This window comes from Arachis ipaensis, chromosome B05 (genome assembly GCF_000816755.2).
Source record: "Arachis ipaensis cultivar K30076 chromosome B05, Araip1.1, whole genome shotgun sequence".
Lineage (NCBI taxonomy): Eukaryota > Viridiplantae > Streptophyta > Magnoliopsida > Fabales > Fabaceae > Arachis > Arachis ipaensis.
This window is the reverse complement of record NC_029789.2, coordinates 22,854,257-22,868,814: the sequence shown is the minus strand read 5'-3', so window position 1 is coordinate 22,868,814 and position 14,558 is coordinate 22,854,257. Positions and strand designations below refer to the sequence as shown.

The 14,558-nt window shown below is 35.1% G+C and overlaps 1 long non-coding RNA gene across 1 annotated transcript in view; it reads right to left on the bottom strand.

Annotated features, from left to right (window-relative positions):
* The window catches only part of LOC110271840, a 9,178-nt gene extending 4,244 nt beyond the window's left edge, over nucleotides 1-4,934 (bottom strand). Inside the window, exon 1 of the long non-coding RNA XR_002362644.1 lies at nucleotides 4,782-4,934. This is a non-coding gene — a long non-coding RNA (uncharacterized LOC110271840). The remainder of the gene's footprint in view (nucleotides 1-4,781) is intronic.

Below are 14,558 nucleotides of genomic sequence, written 5' to 3'. Positions count from 1 at the left end.
AAGTGAGATGCCAAAACTGTTCAGAAGCAAAAAGCTAAAAGCCCCGCTCATCTAATTAATACTGATCTTCATAGATGTTTTTGAAATTCATTGTATATTCTCTTCTTTTTATCCTATTTTATTTTCAGTTGCTTGGAGACAAACAACAATTTAAGTTTGGTGTTGTGATGAGCGGATAATTTATACGCTTTTTGGCATTGTTTTTAGAATGTTTTTAGCATGTTTTAGTTAGTTTTTATTATATTTTTATTAGTTTTTATTTAAAATTCACTTTTCTGGACTTTACTATGAGTTTGTGTGTTTTTCTATGATTTCAGGTATTTTCTGGCTGAAATTGAGGGACCTGAGCAAAAATCTGATTCAGAGGCTGAAAAGGACTGCAGATGCTGTTGGATTCTGACCTCCCTGCACTCGAAGTAGATTTTCTGGAGCTACAGAAGCCCAATTGGCGCGCTCTTAATTGCGTTGGAAAGTAGACATCCAGGGCTTTCCAGCAATATATAATAGTTTATACTTTGCCCAAGATTTGATGGCCCAAACTGGCGTTCAAAGTCGGCATCAGAATTCCCAGCGTTAAACGCCGGAACTGGCACCAAAGTGGGAGTTAAACGCCCAAACTGGCACGAAAGCTGGCGTTTAACTCCAAGAGAAGTCTCTACACAAAAATGCTTCAATGCTCAGCCCAAGTACACACCAAGTGGGCCCGGAAGTGGATATTTACGTCATTTACTCATTTTTGTAAATCTTAAGCTACTAGTTCTCTATAAATAGGACCTTTTGCTATTGTATTTTTAATCGGAGACGAATCTTTGAGTAGTCCTGTGCTACCTTGATCACGTTTTGGGGCTGGCCTCATGGCCATGCCTAGACCTTGTTCTTATGTATTTTCAACGGTGGAGTTTCTACACACCATAGATTAAGGTGTGGAGCTCTGCTGTACCTCGAGTATCAATGCAATTACTATTGTTCTTCTATTCAATTCAGCTTGTTCTTGTTCTAAGATATCACTTGTTCTTCAACTTGATGAATGTGATGATCCGTGACACTCATCATCATTCTCACCTATGAACGTGTGCCTGACAACCACCTCCGTTCTACCTTCGATTGAGTGTTTATCTCTTGGATTCCTTAATCAGAATCTTCGTGGTATAAGCTAGAATTGATGGCAGCATTCTTGAGAATCCGGAAAGTCTAAACCTTGTCTGTGGTATTCCGAGTAGGATTCAAGGATTGAATGACTGTGACGAGCTTCAAACTCGTGATTGTGGGGCGTTAGTGACAGACGCAAAAGAATCACTGAATTCTATTCCGACATGATCGAGAACTGACAGATGAATAGCCGTGCCGTGACAGGGTGCGTTGAACATTTTCACTGAGAGGACGAAACTGTAGCCATTGACAACGGTGATGCCCAACATACAGCTTGCCATGGAAAGGAGTAAGAAGGATTGGATGAAGACAGTAGGAAAGCAGAGAGACGGAAGGGACAAAGCATCTTCATACGCTTATCTGAAATTCTCACCAATGAATTACATAAGTATCTCTATCTTTATTTTATGTTTTATTTATCTTTTAATCGTTCATCATCCATAACCATTTGAATCCGCCAGACTGAGATTTACAAGATGACCATAGCTTGCTTCATACCAACAATCTCCGTGGGATCGACCCTTACTCACGTAAGGTTTATTACTTGGACGACCCAGTGCACTTGCTGGTTAGTTGTGCGGAATTGTGACAAAGTGTAATTCACGTTTGAGAGCTCCAAGTCTTTGGCGCCATTGTTGATGATCACAATTTCGTGCACCAATGTGTTACGTATGTTTTTATTTTCCATGGACTTAGTTTATTTTATGTTTCTGCACACTGCTCATTCACGCATAAACCGCTGGATTCCTGTCGCGATTTATGCACACTACTCATTCACACATAAACCGCGACACCCCTATTGCGGATTATGCTTTTTTTTCTTAGAACGTAAACCACGACACCCCTGTAGCGGTTTACGTGTATTTGTAAACCACGGGTCCCCTGTCGCAGTTTACATAGTTTGTGGAAAAAATGCATTTTGTTATCCGTTTTGCAAATTATGTATATTGGTAATATTGGAAGGCAGTTTATTTATTATGGTAAATTGCCCGAGAATAATATACCTTTCGCTCCTGTTTCTTCTTTCAATCGTGCACAGAGTCTTCTGTCTTATATTTGACGACAACATTAGCTCCAAGATCCTTATAGAAAGGTAGTATTTTTTCCCTGCTTGAAATTCAACACTTCATTTAGACAAATCTGTGAATAGACTACTACCCGAAAGAAAAGGTATTATGTTTACTTAAAAATTTTGCATTATAGTGATAAAAGTAATTTCACAAAAGAAAACTCATGCATTTTAAATATGAAAAAAGAAAGCTATTAGATCACAATTTCAGATTGAGCAACGTGTTTTCTTTCGTTAAATTTTTTAATTTTAATTTCAGAATTACACACATGTTCAAGTTAGAACTGAGCATAGAACTTAATTAAACTGCATTGGAACAATATCACTAATCAGAACAATATAGAATGCTTTATTTACAATATACTCATTTAAAAATATTTATTAAAGCAAATCAGTAAAGGATCTTAAGAAATACCAATATTGTTGCCTATTGGAATACTTTACTTACAATGATAACTATGCAAAAATGGAATAAATCAAGCTTCTTCTATTTAAACTCACATATGCATTTAGCCATTAATTTGTTTGTTACAAAGCTTCTATTTTATTTGTAGTTGTCATTTTCATACATAGCCACAACAAAGTACTAACTTGAACACTACAAAATGGACAACTAAGATCACATTTTGCCATCATCTATGTATATATCTTAAGAGAAATTAAACTAACTTTTCTATCATCACCGTCACTGCAATTTAAAATGATGGACAATTTTAAAAAATGAAGCAGAAGAATTAAAAATCGACGAAGAAAGTTTGTATGTACTCTATCAATTAATCTTCTAAAATCAGCATTAATCCATGTAATGATTAAAATGTTATACTATGTCAAATCATAATACAATGTTTCTGCAAACTATCCCTGACTATGATGTTTTTGAAAATGCCATAATATAAAACAATTCACTACTAATTACTATCTCTGTATATTTTCTTTGAATGCAAGAAATTATGTAAGAAAAATTATGCCTACAATCATGTAAGAAATTATGACTTTAGTAGTAAATATATTTTAGAGCAAAAATGTTAAATTGATGATGCAAAAGTTTCTTCTATACCGAAGAAAATTCTTAGCATATGTAATAGTACTATATCGTGTAAAGTTTAAAACCAAAATCATGAGTAAATTCAGATAATATATCTACATGAGTATTTGGAAGGCATATCTCAGGAACAACTTTATGGGAACCAAATAAATAAAAAAAAATTGAACATAGCCAAATAGGGTATCATATTTTAGTTATCAAGGCCAAACTTCTTAGTATAATCTAATTAAATATAATAATACAAAGACCGAACACACATATATATATTTGAATTGCTTGAAATTGCTGAAAGGTATGAACATATCTCATCTGCAAAAGTCACTCCACTAATTTTCGTCAAATTTCCTCGTATATATACACGAGGAAATTTGACAGCTAATGACCTAAGCAAATAAATCTTTTCATAATGTGAAAATTAGTGGAGTGACTTTTGCATATGAGAGATGTTCATACCTTTCAGCAATTTCAAGCAATTCAACTGCAATTCCAACAACAGTAGCCAAGCCTTGCTAAGTCTCGAGATTTTTTGGTCTCGGAACACTCTCTACCAAAATTAATTATCAGATCAACTTTGTTGTTTGGATTAAATTAAGATCATTATCTTTCTCAACTTCAATTTCTCAAAAAGATACAAACTACTTTCAATCAAAAGTTATTTACTCTCATTTTTCTATAGTTGCCAACTATTTGTTTTCCATTGATCTATAGTTGAAAAGGCCAAAAAGGTATCCCATTAAAACAAAAAAGCATTGATATGCTAACCAATGAACTACTTTAAAATTCACAAATTTATCTTTGAAATATTTGAAAAATTCTCTCTCCCTCTTACCTGCTAATTCTTGAAGGCACATTTATTTTTAACAAATGATCACCATTATATTACTAAAAGATAAAAATTTATGCAAAAATTAGAAAAAAAAATAAAAAAAGGAAAGCAGATCAACAAATAATTTTTAAAAAAAATTCAAATAAGATTTTAGAAATTAATTAAAATAGTAAAGTAAACTACAAATTGATCTTTCAAAAAAAGTAAAATCAAAGACCAAATTTCAATTATATAATTTTCTTCCGACTTTTTATTTTCTCAAAGAAAGTAAAGTAGTAAACTACAGATTAATCTTTCATCTAGATATAATTAATATCAAATAGAAGATATATATTCTGACCTCATGAAAAAAGGTAACAACTTGCACTAACCCAATGGCAAAGAAGAATATAGTGGCAAATATTCAGGGTCTGTTTAAAATCAGTCCAAATCTTTTGAGCTTATCTAATGCACCATATAATTTGAAGCATTAGATTAGATTGATAATAGATCTAATGGTTTATATTTAATTTATAAATAAATTATTAAAAATTACAATAAAAAATAACAAGTATTTGATATTTTAAAATTGGCTCATATAAAATTTGAATAACAAGCCCTCGTTTCAAATGCTTGTTGCCGCTTCATCCCCTTCGTGCCGCTTCTTCCCACTTTGAGGACCTCTTCCTCACCAGGTACCTTATGCTTGCTACCGCTTCTTCCTCTACCGTCTTCCTCACCAGGTACCTTCCTGTTTCAATGCAATTTCTCGATTTAATCAAAATTCCCTTGAATTTGTGTCGGACGCGGTGCCTCTTCAGTTCTACTGAGATCTTCCTTGGCACCATTATCAAGAGAATTCTCGTTGGCACAAGTTAATTTTCAAGGTTTTATACATTGATAATTTCAATTCTGTGCATTTTACAATTAACATATGTTGATGATGATGATTGTTTTTTTTTTCAATATGTGATTTAGTAAATTTTATTTAATCTACCACCAGCTTCGTGGTGCTCGTGTTCCTTAATTTTTTATGCTACACCGCACTCCTCTTCGCGTAAGGATTGGGGTTTAGGGTTTCGCTTGTGCATCCGTTTTCTACTGTGCCCCTTTTCAACTCAATTGAAGTTGTAAACTTATTTCTTTTAATTTTCCCTTTTCTCATCATTCAAAGTTTCATCATATGCTTCTATTATTTAGATTAATCATAATACTAAGTTTTCTGTTATTTAGATTTCAAAGGGTTGGATTTTCTGGGTGCTTTTTATAATGAAATCTTTATATCTTGATTTAGAAATGTTGAAGATGAGTAGACAGATATTTACTTTTTTTTATATTATAACCTATTGTCCAATATTAGCTATATTTTGTTAATTTGTATTAGATTTTTAAACTAAAGCAATCCATAAAAATACATGATAAGTTGTTTTCATGTCTTCTTTCTTTTCTTTTCTTTTTTTATTTTTTCTCTCTTTTTTAATATCTTATATATGAATATTTGCTAAAGCTTTAGTTATATCTTAGCTCTCTTATTGATGAATCCATGTGCCAATTAATGATGTTTGTGTAAGGTTTTTATTACAGCTGAGCATTTTGAATCATCTTTGTTCTTGTCAAGACATGTCTTGAAGTAGGCTTCAGCTAGATGTTGGATCAATGGTGTTTATGGAGTTACTTTTCAAGTTGGAAGTCTTCATTTTTCTCACTTTCAACATTTCTTTGTTTTTGGTATACTGATTTCTTGTTCTGCATTATTCACGTCCTAAAGCCTTTAAACTTCACCTTGTTCTTGATGTGCAGTATGTGATGATTGTACTAAAAGGGTCAGTGCCCATAGCCTTTGGTGGGAATGAGCAACCTGCAGCTTACGATGAATTGGTGTCCATTGGTGGTCTTAATCCCGACATGAACAAGAAGCTTAGCGCTGGAATCGCTTCGATTCTTAAAAACAAACTGTCTGTGCCGAAGTCAAGATTCTTTCTTTTTAGCATTTTAATTGCCTGGATTAATTTTTAGTTAATTTAGTTCTTTATTGCTATTTTGGTTTCTCTGCTGCATTTTACACCGCTATTGTTTGTTTGGTTAGTTCATAATTTCAAATCTTCGCTGATAAATTAATTAAAGAAGTACAAGTTATTAAAGAACCCTTTACAAATTGGACAGTTTACTTGCACAACTATTGATATATAGACATGTTTAATGTGCAGGATGCATCCGATGAACTATCGATATATAGACATGGTTTTAATAATGTTAGTTGAGACAGTTAATTTCCTACTAGTTTTCAGATTTGTAGTTGCAATTGAGGTTATTTGATACTAGTACTTTTGTCTGTTTCGTCGAGTTGTTTAACAATAAATATGAATTGAGGATTCCAGACCTAATAAATTCAATTAATACCTTTTTGTTTTGTTACTGGTGTTAAATTCTACATTCAAATTGCTGCCACAAGTATTTTTATATAAGGTTATTTTTTCCTATGTTTGATTCAAGATGCTTTAAGGTGTAAAGAGGCTAGATTTTTCACATGTGCACCCCGAAGCTTAATCAGGCTAGAATATTTCATGAATAAAGACTAAATGCTCAGCCAAGAGTTTAATAAAGACCAACCTGAAGTACTACAGTTAATGCCACTATCCCCATAAGGTGGCTTTGTTTATTAATATGTAACACAATGTCACAAAATATTTCATAATCATCTGTAGTTCTAGTTTTTGACTTCATCTTTCATGATCGACGTTGAAAATAAAAATAATTTATTTATTAGCTGAATATTACTATCCACCTATATATTTTTTATTTAACTCTGAATGGTACTTAAGTAGCTACTTCCATTATTAATTTATTTGACCAAGTTGCATTCTAGGAAGAAGTCAAGAATACGAAATCAAGTTAGCAGCCAATGATGTTGCTTTTTGTTTTTTTTATTGATTAAAACATATGAAATCAAGTACAAGACATAAAGAACTATAGAATGTCAATCAAGATATAAAGGCTAGTGTTGAGTAGTTAAAAGCATATATATATATATATTGGTTGGTGACAACATAAGTGATGCAATGCAATTTCTTATTTATATTATCCTCCTTTATCTTTGATAAAAGATGTGTTAGAGTGAGGGATTAAAAAAATAATGGCTACTACAATGAAGACTTTATAATTGTCTTTATGTAAAAATATTTTTTTTTGACCTTTGGATGATGGATTGTATGGTTAGATTTTGATATTTATAAAAGTGTTATCTTTGTTTAAAATATGGCTAAATAAATAAGTCACACTTTTAAACAAAACATCTTCATAAAAAGATGTTTTTACCATCTTTATTTGAGTAGTTACAAAAAAAATAGCAAAGGAATAGCAGAGAAATGCAATAAAAGCAAGTAAAGGTCTTCTAATCCCAACAAATTTTGATGAAGTTGAAGTTAAGCCATATGAAACCTATAGCCGTGCTACAATAGCTTAACAACAAAACCTTTTCAGAGGGAATCACATAAATTTGGTGCTCACAAGTACCTCCATGACTTCTTGATACTGGTTATTTTCAGAGGGAATCACAATGAACCATATATATTCAAGGTTCTTTGATATAGATCCAACTAAGCCACACCATGAATCGAAATTCCAAAAATCACTAAAATGGAAGCACAATCAACCATATATTATTTATTTTATGAAGTCTAGCAACAATCATCCAAAGGTAAGTGCATTCACTAAAACTGAATTACTCATTCACCCTGTTCTAAAATTTTTAAGATTCAAAGTGATGTAAACATGTTCCAAAAGCAAAATTAATAATAATAGCAAAAAAACAAAGGAATTCAAACTCTTCTTTGATTGATGCAACAGATGGTTCACGCCTCTGCCTCATCATCATCATTTGCCCCTGAAATTTAAGCAGCATATTTTTAAATTTAAAAAGAGTAAAATAAGTATAATAAAAAATAAAAAATAAATTTTAAAACATTTTTTACCATCAGAATCGAAATTCATTGAGGACTTAGTCTCGCCACCACTCTCTTCGTAACACCTTGAGGAATCTAGATATTCCTGGATCAAAATTACAAATAGGAAGTCTAACGAGCTACCATACAATATTATTATTCACAAAATATACTCAACAAATTTATTGTACTTACATCTTCATCATCAAACCATTCAGTGTGATCATACTCATCACTTTCAGCATCTACGAAGGAGTAGTCTTCACCCTCAGCACTCTTCTCAGCGTCACCATCAAATTGGGGAGTCTTCTCATCCATTTTCCTCATGGAACACGTCTATATGCAAGTTTAAAAGAAACATAAGAGCCTCTATATGCAAGTTTAAAAGAGTTCAATACATAATATAAGCTTTTCAAAGTAAAGGTGGAGAGATTCTAAGCAAATATAAAGTAGAGAATATAAAGATCTTCGCCGTCTCTCAGATGAACCACGGCTCACTTCTGAGCACCTAGACCTGTATTTGAAAAACAAGAGATATATACAGAATGGGAACCCCCGACCCATGGGTTCCCAGTATGGTAAAAGTGTCAAATAAATACAATGCATTGTAATAAAAACTCGCTAAGCATCCTAAACTTTCTTTCACCAAACATTCACCCTATGTTCTCGCTAATCCATAAATAGGCAACTGTCATAAGGGAATGCTAAGTCTAATTCCTCTTCCTCATGCTTGTCAACTCTCTCTAACTCTCCAACGAATCAGAATCAGAATCATAAGCCAAACTATCACAAGTTATTCTATCTCGGCAATTCTATACCAATACCTCAAATCCTCACCTGGAGCAAGTGAAATCACTTCACTGCGTCTACCCAGGGAGCTCAATTTATCTCATTCAGTAATTATCATTTTAAATTAATCATATCATTATTCCATTTCAACAAGAACAGCCCTCAGTGTCAACCGACACCAGCATGAGGGACCTCTCAGTTGTACAAACACAATCAATACAGACAAGTAATACACAATTAAAGTACAAGTAGAATAAGTAGCACATAATCAGGTAACATAGCATATATGATATAGCAATCCAAAACAAATAGGCAAACCCAAACAATTGAAACATATGCAAATGATGTATGCCTGCCCTATGGCTGATGATATCATCTATCAGTTATCAAGCCAACCCGACGTGTCCGGTAGCTAATCCGGGCACAGTCTCTCTGTTGCTCATTAATATCATTAGAGGGTATATGCGCCCAGTCGCCATTAGAAGGTATATGCGCCCTGTCGCCATTACAACCAGAGAGAAAACACAAGCATACTCACATTCAACATTTTCCAACATTATTCATTTGATACATTCGTTCATTAATCATATATGCATCTCCGGCATACTCGCCACATGTTAAAGCTTCTTCAATCAATCATCATTGTTATCAAATCTCAAATATTAACCTGGAACAAGTGGAAAGAACCACAACCCTTGCTATTACCCAGGTATCACAAATACACATTCATTCATAATTGCACTCCATTATTACCAATTCTGAAATAGTGACCCGGAGCAAGTAGAACGAACCACAACCCTTGCTACTACTCAAGCATTACAATCTCTGACCCAGAGCAAGTGGGGCGAACCATAACCCTTGCGTCCACCCGGCGAGCCTCTATACTAACCAATCTAGAGCAAGTGGGGCGCAACCACAACCCTTGCATATATCTAGGAGGTACGTTCTCATATGCCCAGGAGGAACCAAGGAGGGGATCCTAACCCCCTACCATCTCGCTGGAGGCGATTTTACAATACCAGGAGGAACAAGGAAGGGGATCCTCACCTTCTTTCATCTCTCTGGGGATCGCACTTTCGAGAAAGAGAGCTCAAAATAAAATAATCATTCAAAGACATATTTTCATTTCCATCCATAAATCAATATTTATCATAGTCATCCGGCCCATCAGCAACTCATACAGTCATTGATGAGTCCATATTTGATGGTATATTTTGACTCAATTTGGATGGATTCTAGCATATGAACTCACACTTAAGTGACCAAAGTAGCATACTTTTGTGTTTTGTCCCTAATTTGACCCTAAATGTGAAAACGTGCAATTTTGTGCTTTAATAGAGCAATTTAATCCCACCTTTGTGTCATTCGATACCGTGATCTATTTCGTGAGTGATTTCAGGTCATTTAAGGAAGGTTGGCTAGGCAAAAGTGGAAGAAAGCATGTACAAGGGAGAAAACATGAAGAAAACAGGGAAAAGCACACACAGCGAAGTGTGCATGCGCACAGCCCTGCGTGCGCGCGCACAAGCAAGAATTTTCACGTGTGCGTACGCACAGGTCAATTTTTAGCCGCGTGTGCGGACGCACACGTCTGTGCGTCCGCACAGGTCCCAACACGTGATTTCATTAATGATGCATCTGCTTCGCGATTACTGAGGCCTCTTGGCCCATTTTGGAAGGCTGGAATGCTATTTTGGAGTGCTATATGAAGGAGAATTGATCACTTATGAGAGGAGGGGGCTCACTTAGATAGTGGGGGAGAGTAATTAGGAGTAGGAGTAGGAGTAGTGTAGCATTGCTCTCTTAGGGTTTAATTTCCATTTCCATTGTAGCATTTTATAGCAAACTTAATTTTGGATTTTGATCATCTTTAATTGTAAGTACTCTTTAATTCCTCTTTAATTACATTGTCTTTATTTTCATTTCCTTTGGTTCAAGCACTTTGTTTATAATTGTAATTTTGTGTTTCTTGAAGTTTTGATCAATGAATTTTATGTTTCATGCTTCCTTTATGTTTGATTGCTTGTTTATGTTTGGTTTTGTTGATAGTTGGTTATAGTTTTCCAATTTAATTTGCAATTTTCAATGTTTTACTTTTATGCAAACAAGGTGTTTGTGAAAATGCCAACTCTAGGTTTTGAGTAGATTTTCCCACCTTGGCTTGTGGTTTGAGTTCCTAGGATACTAGAGTCATAATGTCCGACATTTAGTGGTAATTCTTGGGTAGTTAGTTGACTCTTGTTTCCATTGACGCTAGCGCCTTTTGTCAACTAGTTTGATAAGTTGGTTAGGACTTATGGATTAAGGTCAATTATGCTTGCTTGACTTACTCCTCGATGGTTGGGGTTGACTAGGCGAGATTGAATCATCATAATTACCATAGTTGTGGTTATGGCGATGATAGGATTCCTTGGATACTCATTCCCAAGTCAAGGCTCTTTTATTGCATTTATAGTATTTTCACTAGTTTTGATCTTATTCCTTGTTGCTTGCATTACTTCCAATTTTAATCATTGCTTAGTTCTTTTATTGCTTGGTTCTTTTTAATCTTTTGTTCTTTGATTACAACCCCCCCCCCTTTTGTTCTCTTCACAACCGAAAGAAGTAACATTTCATTTGCATTCCTAGGAAGAACGACCCGAGGTTTAATTACTCTCAGTTATTTTGTATTGAATTTATTATTTGATTTGAGCATTACTTGTTGACTCGGAGCTATACTTACAATGCCAATCTTATGTTGAGATTAAATTCCTAGTCGACGGCAATGTTCACTATCAGTCATCATTAATCATAATTCATCATTAATTCTCCTCTTACTTCGTCCACAAGTTACCACATCTCCTAGTCTCTTCCCATCGCTAGGCATACTATAAGTATTTAGGACATAAAGGGTGAGAATGGAAACCTAGAAGTCATAAATTTGGCTTTAAAAACTCAAAATCAGCTTTGGAGTGAAAACGGGGTCACGCGTGCGCGTCGCCCACGCGCACGCATGGAAAGCAGGAAAGTTACAGTGATGCGTATGCGTCCCCACACGCACGCGTGTATGGGAGAAAAGCCAAGTGACGCCTGTGCGTCAGCCACGCATACGCGTGGGTGCGTTTTGTGCCCCAGGCACAAAACCAGCACAACTCTGGCACAACTCTCGAAAATTTTGGCTGGGCAACTGATTTAGCCCATCGACGCGTACGCGTCGGCCAGGCGCACGCATGGATGGCGAATATTTGAAAATGACGCGTGCGCGTCGGCCACACATACGCATGGGTGTGCATTCTGCCAATAATTTCACTAAGTTAAAAAGCTGCAAAATTTCATTTTTAAACCTCAAACTTCCACCACACATAACTTCTTCTACAAAATTCCTTTTTCAACCATTTCTGAACCGTTGGAAAGATCTTTGAATAAAATTTAATAAAAATTCATTTTTGAAGAATTTTGAACTCCGTGGACCGAGTTACGGACCACCAAAGTTGGTCAAAAATCAGTTTTTATCCAAAACTAGAAATCACCAATTTTTCCAATGTTCACAAACCAAACTCATTTCCACTCATCCAAATGACCACAACCCAACCACATTCATATAATTACACTCAACCAAAATCAAACCTACCTCATCTGTATAATTTCACCCAAAACTATCAATTTTCACACCTCAATCCCTCAAACCTTATTATTCAATAATCAAACCAATTATTCACACATTTAATATCTAAAATCCATCCAATCTCTTATATCATCACACAATACACATATCAACTTACCTTTCTTACCTCTTTTCGGCCTCCGGCTCAAAATTCACGGCCTTCGGCCCAAATTCACAATTTACATGCATATACCACAAACCAATACTCATTATCCAATTCATCAAATTCTCAACACACTACACATACAATTCACACAATTCTCAATACAATCATTAATTTACATTACATATCAACTATGCATATTGGTACCAACCATTTGCACAATCCAAACTTATCCTAGGGGCATCTAGCCTAGGAATTCTCATTACACCACACGGTACTTAAATGAAACTTAAACAGTACCTCTTGTAGCCAAATTAATTGAGCTTCTTCTTGGAAGTCTCCACCAACCCTTAGCTCTAAGCCTCACCAAAGCGCCACAAGCAACACCAACCTCCCAATTGTGCATCAAAATCACCAAATACACTAACATAACCAATTTCACATATATATATCAACCTAGGATTCATGAAAATGATAAATCACAAGGATTGGAGGATTTCTTACCTTCACCCACTGAAGTTTGTGATAAATATCACCCATGGCTCATATTAAAGCACTCCTAAATAACCAAAATCACAAGATTTCCTCAAAACCCAAACTAAATTCGAATTTAAAGAGAAAAACGAAAACTGGACAGAGGAAAGTAAAATACTCACCACAAAACTTAGATAGAATTGTAGAGGATGAGAAGAGCGACGCGTGGCCACAAACGACTCGTCAATCGGAGCTCCGTAGCTCAAGTTATGGTGATTTGAAGTTTGGAAGGCTAGGTTTCCTTCCTCTCTTCTCTCTATCCGCCCCACACCCCTTCTTTTAGGGTAAATGAGCTGAAATGCTCATAACTAATGTTTATATATGTTGGGTCTTGGCCCCACTTGCACAAGCATAGACTCAGAATATGCATTGAAGCATAAGCAGTTCCATCCCTCAGGCTCACGAGGATGAACTGCTCTGATACCATAATGTAACACCCTAATATACAAATCCTTATATTCGAGTCATATGTCAATGATAATAAGGTGGTACGACTCTCAAGGTGGATTTTTAATACATAAATATAAGTATAATTAAAGGAATATTAATCGAGAAGCCTGAAAAGAGTAAAAATAAAATCGCGAAGTCGTATCACTCACGTAACGACAACTTAAAGATAGAGCGGGAAGCCAATAGCGATATACAAATAAAGGCATAAAGGAGAGTAAGAGAAGGATAATATATAGATATATAACATAAGTAAATAGCCACTAGTCGCGACCCGCGAAGTTTAGGCTGGCTAGGGTACAGTATGAAAATAGTTGACAACAAAAACTCCTAATCTCTCCCAAAAGAAACATAAGAGCCTCTATAGGCAAGTTCAAAAGAGTTCAATACATAATATAAGCTTTTCAAAGTAAAGGTGGAGAGATTCTAAGAAAATATAAAGTAGAGAATATAAAAATCTTCGTCGTCTATCAGATGAACCACAGCTCACTTCTGAGCACCTGGACCTGTATCTGAAAAACAAGAGATATATACGGAATGAGAATCCCCGACCCATGGGTTCCCAGTACGGTAAAAGTGCCAAATAAATACAATGCATTGTAATAAAAACTCGCTAAGCATCCTAAACTTCCTTTCACCAAACATTCACCCTATTTTCTCGCTAATCAATAAATAGGCAACTGTCATAAGGGAATGCTAAGTCTAATTCCTCTTCCTCATGCTTCTCAACTCTCTCTAACTCTCCAACGAATCAGAATCAGAATCATAAGCCAAACTATCACTACTTATTCTATCTTGGCAATTCTATATCAATACCTCATATCCTCACCTGGAGCAAGTGAAATCACTTCACTGCGTCTACCCAGGGAGCTCAATTTATATCATTCAGTAATCATCATTTTAAATTAATCATATCATTATTACATTTCAACAAGAACAACCCTCAGCATCAATCGACACCAGCATGAGGGACCTCTCAGTTGTACAAACACAATCAATACAGACAAGTAATACACAATTAAAGTACAAGTAG